At 41.3% G+C, this 15,444-nt stretch overlaps 1 long non-coding RNA gene across 1 annotated transcript in view; it reads right to left on the bottom strand.

Annotated features, from left to right (window-relative positions):
* The window catches only part of LOC104988820, a 28,207-nt gene that overhangs the window by 11,642 nt on the left and 1,121 nt on the right, over positions 1 to 15,444 (bottom strand). The window lies entirely within an intron of this gene.

Raw genomic sequence — 15,444 nt, 5'->3', positions numbered from 1 at the left:
GGCAAAGTAATGTCTCTGCTTTTGAATATGCTATCTAGGTTGGTCATAACTTTCCTTCCAAGGAGTAAGCGTCTTTTTATTTCAAGCATCTTTTTATTTTTATTTTCATTTTTATTTCATGGCTCCAGTCACCATATGCAGTGATTTGGGAGCCCAAGAAAATAAAGTCTGCCACTATTTCCACTGTTTCCCCATCTATTTGCCATGAAGGGATGGGACCAGATGCCATGGTCTTCGTTTTCTGAATGTTGAGTTTTAAACCAACTTTTTCAGTCTCCTCTTTCACTTTCATCAAGAGGCTCTTTAGTTCTTTGCTTTCTGACATAAGAGTGGTGTCATCTGAATATCTGAGGTTATTGATATTTCTCCTGGCAGTCTTAATTCCAGCTTGTGCTTCATCCAGCCTGGCATTTCTCATGATGTACTCTGCTGCTGCTGCTGCTGCTGCTGCTGCTGCTGCTGCTGCTAAGTCACTTCAGTTGTGTCTGACTCTGTGCGACCCCATAGACAGCAGCCCACCAGGCTCCCCCATCCCTGGGATTCTCCAGGCAAGAACACTGGAGTGGGTTGCCATTTCCTTCTCCAATGCATAAAAATGAAAAGTGAAAGTGAAGTCACTCAGTCGTGCCCGACTCTTAGCGACCCCATGGACTGCAGCCTACCAGGCTCCTACATCCATGGGATTTTCCAGGCAAGAGTACTGATGTACTCTGCATATAAGTTAAATAAGCAGGATGACAGCCTTAATGTACTCCTTTCTCTATTTGGAACCAGTCTGTTGTTCCATGTCCAGTTCTAACTGTTGCTTCCTGACCTGCATACAAATTTCTCAAGAGGTAGGTCAGGTGGTCTGGTATTCCCATCTCTTATTTTCCAGTTTGTTGTGATCCACACAGTCAAAGGCTTTGGCATAGTCAATAAAGCAAAAGTAGATGTTTTTCTGGAACTCTTTTGCTTTTTCGATGATCCAGTGGATGTTGGCAATTCTCTGGTTCCTCTGCCTTTTCTAAAACCAGCATGAACATCAGGAAGTTCACGGTTCGTGTATTGCTGAAGCCTGGCTTGGAGAATTTGGGGCATTACTTTACTAGTGTGTGAGATGAGTGCAATTGAGCAGTAGTTTGAGCATTCTTTGGCATTGCCTTTGGGATTGGAATGTAAACTGACCTTTTCCAGTGAAGTCAGTCAAAATCAAAGAACAATATCATAAGCTATCCCATGAATCTGAAATGCACATCGTCAATACATGCAGGAAATGACAGACAGACACAGAAACAGAAAAACTTCTGATTAACAAAGGAGAATGAAGGGGCCGAGGGGTCCACCATGCAGGTTGAGATGAAGAAACAAACCATGACATATACTGTAGATAATCAACCAGGACCTATGGACACGAAGCTAATTCTGACAAGACTCAGCAATAACATACTTGAGAAAAGAATCAGTGAGTAGTTCAGCAGCTGTCTCATGGAACTGTGAAATTGAGAAAGACTCTGGAGTCCCACAGTACCATATACCAATGTTACTCCAACTCTGGGGGGGGAGGGGTGGAGGCATAAAACAGAGGAACGAGACCCACACATTTGGTGTTCAGTCTGGCACATTACACCATCCTTCACAATCCCAAAACATGACTTCCAGAAGCTCTGACTGCTTTAGAAACCAGAGCCAGGGATGAAGAAATCCTTCTGCCTTCTAGCCCTATGGCCCAACAACAACCTGAACAATACTGATTCTCAGAACTTAATATTCATGAGGGCTACTGAGCCTGAAATAATACCTGTCCTCCCAACATTTCAAGGGATTAGTCATGGAAAAGAATTACAAACGGGGGAAAGTAGGAAGAAGAAATGATCACCAGGCAACTGCCACTCCCACCATTTAAAGAAACAAACCAAAAAAAAAAAAAACCACCTAAAATGATGTTCAGGATGGCAATTTATTAGAGACATTCAAAGCAAACTGGGAGGAGGGGTCAGAGGCCCCACTGAAACAGCCATCATCAGAACATCAACAAAGGTGAAAAGCTGAGAGAGGTGAAGGGAGAGGGGACCCTCCCAGGGTGTAGTGGGGAAGACAGTGGGATGCAGGGGCCTTTAAAAGAAATTCAGACAATGAGCTACCGTGTGATCGGGCAGTCCCCCTCTTCAGAATGTATGGTTTGAAAACAAGAATTCCAGAGGACCTGTGCACTGCAGCAGACACCACAGCAGTATTTATAATATCCCAAAATTGGAAGCAAACCAGATGGGCATGGCCAGATGAATGGAGACAGAAGTGATGCACGCACAAGAGGGAATCTGTTGTGGGGGAAAGGAAGGACATGATGCTATCCACAGGAACTTCTGTACCTAATAATGACCTCAGGGAGGTCAGCAAGACGAACACTGACAGCACACTATCACTTACAGGTGAAACGGAGAGACGTCCACACCCACCAACGACTGTGTTCCAAAAGTGAAAGTGACGCACAGACTTAGAACACAAAACGGATGGTTGTCAACGATGGAAAAGGGGGGCTGCGGACATGGAGGAGACAGCGGGGAGAGACTCATAGCCACTAATACAGAGAAAACAGGGCCCTCCTGCAGAGCAAGGGTGGTGAGCCAGGCTCTCTGGAATAACCTACACGGCCAGAGAGCCAAGAGGAAGAGACATGTAGGTGGAGGTAGGGGAAGATGCTGTACACCCGCAGCCGACGGGGCACTGGAAACAAACGTCCCATCACAAGGACTGTGTGTTCCACGTGAAAAAATGGGACACAAGTTCCTGGGGGGCAGACCCACCTCTAGGGGCATATTTGCAGAAACCCAGTTTTGAAAGAGACAAATGACCCACGTGGACCTCGAGCACCACTTACGACAGAGGACGTGGCAGCACACGGAGCGTCCATGGAGAGATGAATGCAGAAAGAAGCCGTCTAGGAAGATGATGGAGGATGACAGCCATGTAAAAGAATGAGAGCGTGCCCTCGACAGGAACATCGCTAAATCCAGAGAATCCCACTGAGTGAAATCAGTCAGATCAGAAAGAACAGTGTCAGAAGCAATCCATGTATCTAAAAATGCACACGTGAACTGGTTCAGGAAAGAAGCAGTAAACGGACTGAGCCACAGAAAAACAAGCTTCTGTTCCCCAGCGGAGAGTGAAGCGGGCCAGGAATAAACTAGGATGTTGAGATGAACAGTATCAAACTACCACACGTATAGTAGCTAATAGACAAGCACTATCCCAGGGAAAGAAGAGCCTAGTGGGCTGCTGTCTATGGGGTCGCACAGAGTCGGACACGACTGAAGCGACTTAGCAGCAGTAGCAGTAGCAGTAGGCACGTCTGGCCAGTTCTCTCAACACTCGGTAATGACCGACATGAGAACAGAGTCGAAAGATGAGTTGCTGTCTCTGTATGTGAAACAGATAAGGACTCTGGACACACAATATTGTACCAAGGCCTCTCCCATCCCAGATAAAAAGTCACTGAATGAAACAGACCAAACGAGACCCAAGCATTTGGTGTTTCTTATGGCACACTCCACCCTCGTTCACAATGCCTAAACAGGACTTCCACTAAAGCTCTGGCTGCAGAAACCAGAGTTGGGCATCAAGAATTCCTCGCACCTTCTAGCCACATGTCCCAACAACAATGTGAAACTGGCTTCAGGGCAGCATCATATTCACAAGCACTCCTGGCCTTGAAATCGTGCCTGTCCTCCAAAAATTTAAAGGGGCAAGTCATGGAAAATAGTTAAAACAAGGAAATTGGTATGCAGGACTGTGCTGAAGAGTTAAAAAAAGAGCCAGGATACAGGGGGTTTGCAACAATAACTAGGTGAAGTGAATTGAAAGTCACTCAGTCATGTCTGACTCTTTGCGACCCCTTGGAACCATATACTCCAAGGAATTTTCCAAGCCAGAATACCTGAGTGGGTAGCCTTTCCCTTCTGCAGGGGATCTTCCTAACCTAGGTATCAAATCCTCCCACATTGCAGGCAGATTCTTTACTAGCTGAGCCATCAGAGAAGCCCAAGAATACTGGAGTGAGTAGCCTATCCCTTCTCCAGCAGATCTTCCTGACCCAGGAATTGAACCAGGGTCTCCTGCACTGCAGGCAGATTCTTTACCAACTGAGCTATCAGGGAAGCCTAAAAGTGAAAGTGAAAGTCACTCCGTCATGTCCAGCTCTCTGTGACCCCATGGACTATCCGGCCGATGAAATTCTCCAGGCCAGAATACTGGAGTGTGTAGCCGTTCCCTTCTGCAGAGGATCCAACCCAGGGAGTGAACCCAGGTGTCCCACATTGCAGGCAGATTCTTTACCAGCTGAGCCACAAGGGAAGCCCAAAAGTAGGTAGTCAGAACATCAAAAGATTACTGTTAAAGAAAAGGAAACATCTCAAGTTAATGAATTTAGAGGTTTGCTGTGTTTGGGAAGAAGGCAATGGCACCCCACTTCAGCACTCTTGCCTGGAAAATCCCATGGACGGAGGAGCCTGGTGGGCTGCAGTCCATGGGGTCTCTAAGAGTCAGACACATTTGAGCGACTTCACTTTCACTTTTCACTTTCATGCATTGGAGAAGGAAATGTTAACCCACTCCAGTGTTCTTGCCTGGAGAATCCTAGTGACGAGGGAACACAGCTGGTCCGCTGTCTATGGGGTCGCACAGAGTCAGACATGACTGAAGCGACTTAGCAGCAGCAGCAGCAGCAGCATCTGTGTTTGGTAAGGTGCCAGAGTCTGGCCTCTCTGAAATCATTCCTTCATTATGCACCTTAAGTATCTATGGCCAGTATCCTGCTTGTCTGCAGCCTGAATCCCCTCAAGGTGAACAGTCCAGGTGGCTGCTGTGGCTGCTGGGCTGGTGGCTGCCAACATCCTTTGTTTACTGATAAGGAAGACAATACTTTTCATCCACAGCGCCTCACATTGGTCATGAATTCAACTAACATTTGAGAGGCATTTCATGACCAATCTTGTTGACGGTGCTAAGAAGTTTTATTCCTAATCAGGTGAAGACTCTATTGCTAGGCCATCTGGTGTGCTGATCTTTGCTGGATCAGCCCTTATTGATAATCGATAATCTAAAATTCTCTTGATTGCCTGTCTTATCAGGCTGTTGTGATTCAGGAAATGTTCTCCCTTGTGGTTTTTTCTCATACCTAGAGTTTCACAATTACGATGATTCTATGTATATATGATGAACTCTATCATGACATCTCTTTTGTTGGAGCCCTGGATACACATTGGGCAATGCAAGAGACAACAGTCTTATAAAACAGACAGGATATAAGCAATACAGATGGGTAACATTAATAAAGTCATATGCCAGTAGAGAGAGAGACAAACCATAAACACCCTGAAAATAAAGGGCCAGTTAAAACAATGGGTAGTGTAAGAAGTAACCTGATTGCAAGAAACCATCAAGTCAGATGGAGAAGCCAAATTCTGGAAGGATCAGGTAAAGAGAAAAAAAATGGTTTCCATCTTTGTTTACCAAGGGGCAATTTATCATCTTGTAGTAAGTCATAGCATAAGAGTAAAGGTTTTTCTGGAAAATAAAGATTAAAAGCTGGTATATTTCAGAAAAAATCATAGAATTATAAATCATATTTATCAATTCATTCAGTTCCATGTAATTCATTCCTGTTGATCTGGATGAAGCTGTCAAGTTTCTATCAGAGTTTTGTAATTTCTTACACAGTTTAGCAGTATGGTCATAAGTTATCAGAAACATGTATCAAGAAGTCTTTTGTGAATTTTCTTGAAGATCTTCATTTTATAAAAAGAGTAAAACAATGATTGTCTATAGACCACAAAAGTCTTAAATAGCATGGTGAAAGATCTGATTACAAGCCAACTGACAAGAATCTTGGATATTTCTGTGACATACAACATTTTAAGATAACTGGAACATGACTGATAACATTATATCAGTACATATCACATTTTTAGGAATTCCATATAAATTTTAGAATATCTCTATTAATGTTAATTATCCATACAATATAAGGTTAATCTCCAATCACTTGACAGTTCTTCTCAAGTAATTTAACATATCAGATAAGCCTAATTATTTTAATTTTCCTCTCTGAGTTGCCCCCAGGGTTCCTCTGAAGCATCCCAGAGTGAGCTGGAGGTCAGAAGAACCTTAGTTACAATTTGCTATTCAGGCAGGCAGTTTGTCAAAAAATATTAAATAGCTTTCAAACACTTGGTCCAATAGGATCATAGGTCCTTGCGAAGCAACTTAGTCACTTAAAGTGACAAAAGATTTCAAAAAGCAAATACAAGTGTCTTAAAGGCAAACAAACTCATGATCTGTTACCAAAAGCTATATTCCAAGAAAACTTTGTCCTCTTAACAGAGAGGAACAAAAATCTAGTCTTGCATCAGCCTACTTTTCTAACAAAATCCACTTATCTAACTACATTTAATCTAGTCTCAGCTGGACCATTTACAAAACTTCTTTATAGGGCTCTCTCTCTAGAACTAGTCACAACTTTTCGTGTCCTTATTGGTTTGTTTGTCCACCTCCAAAAGAAACACATACCTGAGTCTAGGGCACGCTCATTGTTTTCCCCTAACAAAATGCTTTTCCATTCTTCATACCTTATTTTGCTGAAAATGCCACATCCTATTTTCTTTCCATAATGAAATCTTTCCATTAATATCTTTAGTAGCTTCAATTACATATTACAATTCCAACCCTTAAAAATCTTAATCTCTAGCAAAAACTGCCAAGCACCAAGTCATTGTAGTCTTCTCCATGCCAGCATTTCCCAACTGGAATATTCCACAACCTCTAGAAACAAATACCAATTTCTTTCTTCAGTGTGGTACCAGACAAACACACACATCTTTAGTTTCCCCTTCCTAAGGAGCTACCGTCCAAAGCGTTGCAAAGAGTCGGACACAACTGAAGCAGCTGAGCACACACTCACTCATAAGGAGACAAGGTAAGTCAATTTAGACTCGTTTAGCAGATAACATTCAGGTATTTTATCTTACTTGAACTGACTTGGATAATTCAATGAATTCCCATCATTTAATTTAACTTAGCAAAACTCAAGTTACCAAACATCTGGAGAAACTATTTTAGAAAGACATAACCAAAACGTTGTTGAATAGCTAAGTTAGGTCCGACTCTTTGTGACTCCATGGACTGTAGCCTGCCAGGCTCCTCTGTCCATGAGATTTCCAGGCAGGAATACTGAAGCGGGTTACCATTGCCTTCTTCAGGGGATCTCCCTGACCCAGGGATCGAACAGATGTCTGTGTCTCCTGCCTTGGCAGGTGGATTATTTATCACTGAGCCACTGGGGAAGCTCATGGGAGAGATTAGACTGCCATTATAATATTGATCATATTGTATTTAAATCTTACAAAAAAGATAAATAGCTCCATTTTCAAACACAGAAGGAATTCCACAGTGTATGCAAACCAAGCCTTATTATAATATCTAAGTGACCCTAAGCAAAAAATATCCATATACACTCTTTCAATAAGTGAATTTTTTATGGTGCCATACAGTATCCATGTTCATGGGTGGATTTTTCTAACTAAACTTGGTGCTTCTCACAGTATAGCTTTATTCACAAGAGCTAAAAGGTGGAAACAACCCTAATTTCCTTCAATAAATGGATAAATAATATATGATAGACACATATAATGGAATATTATTCATTCTTAAAAAAAGGAAAGAAATTCTGACATGCCACACACAGATAAACCTCAAAAACCTGCTAAGTGAAGTAAGTCACAAAAGGACAAATGATGTATGATTCCACTTATAGCAGCCACCTACAGTGGTCAGATTCATAGAGACAGAAAGTTGCTGAATGATAGTTGCCAGGGTGTTGGGGGGGTGTGATGAGAACTTACTATTTAATGGGCACAGAGTTTCAGTTTGGGACAATAAACTTCTGGAGACAGATGGTGGCAGTGTTTGCACAACAGTGAGAATATATTTTATGAGTACATTTAAAATGCTTAAAATGATGAATTTTATGGTTTACATATTTGACCACAAGCTTAAAAAAAAATGCTGGGATTCATAGAATTAATCTTTACCATACTAAGTGGCAGATTATGTGACCAGGCTATTCAGATTTGTTTTAAAATAAACCTCAAAATATAACAGAATCACTACGTAGTCATTAGAGCAATATGAGAAAGCTCTCTTCTATGTTTAAGTTCAAGATCCAGAGGAACATGCCCTTTCTCAGAACTTCAGGAAGCCGTTCAACAAAGTATTTTTCTAACACTGGAAATTCCTTTCAAGTTATATTTTTTTGAACAAGGGCAGAAAAGACATGAAACCTATTCTACCTTGACATTTCAGAACTCTAATCCATTTTGAGTATTATAATGCACTTAATTTTGAGTATTATAATACAGAGCAATGACGGCGTGAACCCATCTGCTAGAAGCCTCCCTTTGGAAAAACATCATCAACTGTCATTGCTGGAGCTGGTCTGAACCAACCTACCAGGGCTGAAGCAGACTATTAACTTTCCAGGAATTTTGTCAGCTGCTTCTTAAATACAGGCATTATTAAAAATCAAATTACATGAACTGAATTAAATACATAAAATTACAAAGGTAGTTAATAACCAAATTCACCACTTCCTATGTATTTTACTAGATTTTATTTTACTCTGTATGCTCTTGAGATTAGTTACTGTAGCCTTATCTTTATGGTAGAAATATTACCTAAGGAAATACTGCCCTGTGGCACAGTACATCTCTCCCCAAATCCAAATGCAGTGTGACAGCACGCTGGTAGGCTGACATCAGTCATGGTTTAAATACTTACACCATGGAAATGGGCAAATGCTGTAAATCAAGAGTTGTTACGTTTTAAAAGGGTTATAGAAACAAATGAAGAAAACGTGACACAGACTATATGAGACCCATAATGCCTAACATATTACTCTCTTGCCCTTCACAGAAAAAGTGTGCCAATTTCTGGTTACGATGTTGACAGAGATTGTGTTAATAAGAGAATCAGACTTAAAAGTGTGCATGTCTGAGTCATTACACCATAAATAGCAAACAAAAAATGAAGGAATCATTTTTCCAGTATTCAGAAACTGTTACCTAATTCAGCAAAGAAGCCACAACACTGATGCATGAAGTTCTGCCGTGGTTTCACTATCGCCCTTTCATCTTACTCATTTTAATAAATGAAAGTGTCAAACCAACTCATATCAGCACAAAATTCTGATATATGACAAATAGTACAAGAGAAAGAGTACTAGATTAGGAGGACTTTGAACAATTGACTTCATCGGTTTTCTATTTTCTAAAATGAGTGGGGGAAAAAAAACTCAGATAATCCCAAGAGGGATTCCCAATAAGAGATGACTACTCTATGATTGGATACTCTATGTGTGGATGTGAGAATTGGACTATACAGAAAGCTGAGCGCCAAAGAATGGATGCTTTTGAACTGTGGTGTTGGAGAAGACTTGAGAGTCCCTTGCATGCAAGGAGATCCAACCAGTCCATCCTAAAGGAAATCAGTCCTGAATATTCATTGGAAGGACTGATGCTGAAGCCGAAACGCCAATACTTTGGCCACCTGATGCAAAGAACTGACTCATTTGAAAAGACCCTGATGCTGGGAAAGATTGAAGGTGGGAGGAGAAGGGGACGACAGAGGATGAGATGGTTGGATGGTATCACTGACTCAATAGACCTAAGTTTGAATAAACTCCGGGAGTTGGCGATGGGCAGGGAGGCCTGGCGTGTTGTGGTTCGTGGGGTCGCAAAGAGTCGGACACGACTGAGCGACTGAACTGAACTAAACTGAATCTGTCTTTCCTTTTCCTTTTGAAAGCTTTGTTTCCCATTCCAGGGTTGGTTTGTTGCGATCACTTTTATTTCAGCAAACTCTGTTCAAACTATTCCAACTACCAATTCAAGGGAAAATGATGCCACTTAATTCCCTGGTCCAGCGCTGCCCAGTGACTTTCAGTTGAGCGAGGTCATCCCAGTCTCTCAACTGAGGATGAGCCACTCAGTGTCTAAGCTGAGCAGAAATCTTCCCAGCTTCTTCCTCTGAGGATAACCCAGGTGCCTCTTCTTGAATCTAAGTTTCAAGGGTAACTGAGTCCTCCAGAGAATTTAAATACCACTGAATAAAACTTAGGACCATCAGCCAATAACAAGAGATTCAAGAACCAGGAGACCCTCACCCAGATTCCTCTGGGCTCTCTGAAGAGGTGGACGGGCCCAAGAGGCCTCTGCTGGCACCAAGCTCCAGGTCCTCATCAAGTTCAGATGAAGGAGAGAAGTCTGTTTGGGTCCCTTCGTAGTCATCAGAAGCCTGGACTAAAAGAAATGCACAGCCTAAGAGTTGAGCATCATGTTTTATTTGGCAAATTTTCTGAGGACTTAAGCTCAGAAGGCAGCCTCGGATTGCTCTGAGGGGCTACTCCAAAGAGGTGAGGGAGAAGCCAGGGTATATAGAAGTTCAGTAGTCAGAACATCAAAAGACTACTGTTTACTTAAAAAAAAAAAAAAAAGCCAAACATCAAGTTAAAGAATTTAGTGCTTTTCTAAGTATGGGAAGATCCAAGAGTCTGGGTTCATTGAAATCATTCCTTTGATTTGCACATCAGCTATCTGGGGCCAGCATCCTGCTTTTCGCCATCTTGGGTCCCCTCACGCTGAACAGTCCAGGCAACTGCCCGTGGCTGCTGGCTTGGTGACTGCAACATCCTTCATTGACTGATACGGCAGACAACGTTTCATCCACGCCAGAAACCACTCACCTTTCAGTCCCTTGGGAATCACCCTTTCTTCTTGCCCTGTCCTCAGGAGCAACTGGCAGCATCTTCAGTGGGCTGCTCCACTCTGAAACATCCCTGTCTCCAGCCCCCTCAAAGCAAGCTCAGTATTATCTCCAACCTCACCACCGTTTGCGGAAAACCAAAAGTAACTCCTCATGATATGATTTGGTGTATGAGAAACGGCAGTGACCCAGTGGCTGAGTCAGTTTTTACGGTTCCCATGGTCTCTTGGGAATTCTTCACCGGTTTAGGTGGGGCTGCACCTCTGTCAGACAGGTACAGTGCCCTTGATAACCTCCTAGGTCTCTTGAGAGGCCAAAAGTCTAATGAAAATTTCAAACTTCAAGTGCACTAAAGACCCATAATGAAGATCATGTCAAAGAGAAAAAGGTGAAGAAATGGGGCCTTCTAAGAGTCTGTAAAACAGAAAGACATACTTCACAAAATCATAGATTCTTAATGTTGGAGGAGGCCTTACAGATGTTTTTCCAAAACCCTCACACGCATAAAAACCACTTGGAAAGCCCCTTAGAAATGCAGACTGAGATTCAGTAGGTCTGGCTGGGGGCTGCTTTCTCCAGGGGCCACACTTGGAGGTATATCTCTAGGGTATACCTGTGGTTAGCACCTTGACAGCATGTGGGGATTACTCAAGAAGCTTTAAAAAATACTCCTGCCAAGATCACAACAGACAACACAGAAATACAAAGGATCATAAGAGACTACTATCAACAATTATATGCCAATAAAATGGACAACATGGAAGAAATGGACAAATTCTTAGAAAAGTACAACTTTCCAAAACTCGACCAGGAAGAAATAGAAAATCTTAACAGACCCATCACAAGCACAGAAATTGAAACTGTAATCAAAAATCTTCCAGCAAACAAAAGCCCAGGTCCAGACAGCTTCACAGCTGAATTCTACCAAAAATTTAGAGAAGAGCTAACACCTATCCTACTCAAACTCTTCCAGAAAATTACAGAGGAAGGTAAACTTCCAAATGAGGCCACCATCACCCTAATACCAAAACCTGACAAAGATCCCACAAAAAAAGAAAACTACAGGCCACTATCACTGATGAACATAGATGCAAAAATCCTTAACAAAATTCTAGCAATCAGAATCCAACAACACATTAAAAAGATCATACACCATGACCAAGTGGGCTTTATCCCAGGTATGCAAGGATTCTTCACTATCCACAAATCAATCTATGTAAAACGCCACATTAACAAATTGAAAAATAAAAACCATATGATCATCTCAATAGATGCAGAGAAAGCCTTTAACAAAATTCAACATCCATTTATGGTAAAAACTCTCCAGAAAGCAGGAATAGAAGGAACATACCTCAACATAATAAAAGCTATATATGACAAACCCACAGCAAACATTATCCTCAATGGTGAAAAATTGAAAGCATTTCCTCTAAAGTCAGGAACAAGACAAGGGTGCCCACTTTCACCATTACTATTCAACATAGTTTTGGAAGTTTTGGCCACAGCAATCAGAGCAGAAAAAGAAATAAAAGGAATCCAAATTGGAAAAGAAGAAATAAAACTCTCACTATTTGCAGGTGACATGATCCTCTACATAGAAAACCCTAAAGATTCCACCAGAAAATTACTAGAACTAATCAATGAATATAGTAAAGTTGCAGGATATAAAATCAACACACAGAAATCCCTTGCATTCCTATACACTAATAATGAGAAAACAGAAAGAGAAATTAAGGAAACAATTCCATTCACCATTGCAATGGAAAGAATAAAATACTTAGGAATGTATCTACCTAAAGAAACTAAAGACCTATATATAGAAAACTATAAAACACTGGTGAAAGAAATCAAAGAGGACACTAACAGATGAAGAAATATACTATGTTCATGGATTGGAAGAATCAATATAGTGAAAATGAGTATACTACCCAAAGCGATTTATAGATTCAATGCAATCCCTATCAGGCTACCAATAGTATTCTTCACAGAGCTAGAACAAATAATTTCACAATTTGTATGGAAATACAAAAAACCTCGAATAGCCAAAGCTATCTTGAGAAAGAAGAATGGAACTGGAGGAATCAACCTACCTGACTTCAGGCTTTACTACAAAGCCACAGTCATCAAGACAGTATGGTACTGGCACAAAGACAGAAATATAGATCAATGGAACAAAATAGAAAGCCCAGAGATAAATCCACGCACCTATGGACACCTTATCTTTGACAAAGGAGGGAAGAATATACAATGGAGAAAAGACAATCTCTTTAATAAGTGGTGCTGGGAAAACTGGTCAACCACTTGTAAAAGAATGAAACTAGAACACTTTCTAATACCATACACAAAAATAAACTCAAAATGGATTAAAGATCTAAACGTAAGACCAGAAACTATAAAACTCCTAGAGGAGAACATAGGCAAAACACTCTCCGACATACATCACAGCAGGATCCTCTATGACCCACCTCCCAGAATATTGGAAATAAAAGCAAAAATAAACAAATGGGACCTAATTAAACTTAAAAGCTTCTGCACAACAAAGGAAACTATTAGCAAGGTGAAAAGACAGCCTTCAGAATGGGAGAAAATAATAGCAAATGAAGCAACTGACAAACAACTAATCTCAAAAATATACAAGCAACTCCTACAGCTCAATTCCAGAAAAATAAATGACCCAATCAAAAAATGGGCCAAAGAACTAAATAGACATTTCTCCAAAGAAGACATGCAGATGGCTAACAAACACATGAAAAGATGCTCAACATCACTCATTATCAGAGAAATGCAAATCAAAACCACTATGAGGTACCATTTCACGCCAGTCAGAATGGTTGCAATCCAAAAGTCTACAAGCAATAAATGCTGGAGAGGGTGTGGAGAAAAAGGAACCCTCTTACACTGTTGGTGGGAATGCAAACTAGTACAGCCACTATGGAGAACAGTGTGGAGATTCCTTAAAAAACTGGAAATAGAACTGCCTTATGATCCAGCAATCCCACTGCTGGGCATACACACTGAGGAAACCAGAAGGGAAAGAGACACGTGTACCCCAATGTTCATCGCAGCACTGTTTATAATAGCCAGGACATGGAAGCAACCTAGATGTCCATTAGCAGATGAATGGATAAGAAAGCTATGGTACATATACATAATGGAGTATTATTCAGCCATTAAAAAGAATTCATTTGAATCAGTTCTAATGAGATGGATGAAACTGGAGCCTATTATACAGAGTGAAGTAAGCCAGAAAGAAAAACACCAATACAGTATACTAACACATATATATGGAATTTAGAAAGATGGTAACAATAACCCTGTATACGAGACAGCAAAAGAGACACTGATGTATAGAACAGTCTTTTGGACTCTGTGGGAGAGGGAGAGGGTGGGAAGATTTGGGAGAATGGCATTAAAACATGTATACTATCATGTATGAAACGAGTCGCCAGTCCAGGTTCGATGCATGATACTGGATATTTGGGGCTGGTGCACTGGGACGACCCACAGGGAGGGTATGGGGAGGGAGGAGGGAGGAGGGTTCAGGATGGGGAGCACATGTATACCTGTGGCAGATTCATTTCGATATTTGGCAAAACCAATACAATATTGTAAAGTTAAAAAAAAAAATACTCCTGCCTGGATATCCTGCGGCCCCTCCCCCTCCCCACTACAACGTAACTGCTTTATTTCAATCACTCCCCCTTGATTCTAATCTGCAGCAAAGTGAGAATCACTGCCCCAGATCAGTGCTTCTCAACTTTAGCACATATCATCATCATCTAGAGAGCTTGTGAAACCACAGTTCTCGCAAGAGCCCCAGTGCAGAGATTCTGACTCAGCAAATCTGAGATGCAGCCTCAAATGTACATTTCTAACAAGGTCAAGAAGCAACAGTTAGAACTGGACATGGAACAGCAGACTGGTTCCAAATCAGGAAAGGAGTATGTCAAGGCTGTATGTTGTCACCTTGCTTATTTAACTTATATGCAGAGTACATCACACGAAATGTCAGGCTGGATGAAGCATAAGTTGGAATCAACATTGCCGGGAGAAATATCAATAACCTCAGATATGCAGATGACACCACCCTTATGGCAGAAAGCAAAGAAGAACTAAAGAGCCTCTTGATGAAAGTGAAAGAGGAGAGTGAAAAAGTTGGCTTAAAACTCAACCTTCAGAAAACAAAGATCATGGCATCTGGTCCCATCCCTTGATGGCAAATAGATGGGGAAACAGTGGAAACAGTGACAGACTTTATTTTTTTGAGCTCCAAAATCACTACAGATGGTGACTGCAGCCATGAAATTAAAAGATGCTTGCTCATTGGAAGAAAAGTTATGACCAGCCTAGACAGCATATTAAAAATCAGAGATATTATTTTGCCAACAAAGTTCCATCTAGTTAAAGCTATGGTTTTTCCAGTAGTCATGTATGGATGTGACAGTTGGACTATAAAGAAAGCTGAGCGCTAAAGAAAGGATGTTTTTGAGGTGTGGTGTTGGAGAAGACTCTTGAGAATCCCCTGGGCAGCAAGGAGACCCAACCAGTCAATCCTAAAGGAAATCAGTTCTGAATATTCATTGGAAGGACTGATGCTGAAGCTGAAACTCTAATACTTTGGCCACCTGATGCGAGGAACTGACTCATTTG

This window comes from Bison bison, unplaced genomic scaffold, assembly GCF_000754665.1.
Source record: "Bison bison bison isolate TAMUID 2011002044 unplaced genomic scaffold, Bison_UMD1.0 scf7180017864143, whole genome shotgun sequence".
In the NCBI taxonomy this organism is placed as follows: domain Eukaryota; kingdom Metazoa; phylum Chordata; class Mammalia; order Artiodactyla; family Bovidae; genus Bison; species Bison bison.
This window is presented reverse-complemented; position numbering and strand designations above follow the sequence as displayed.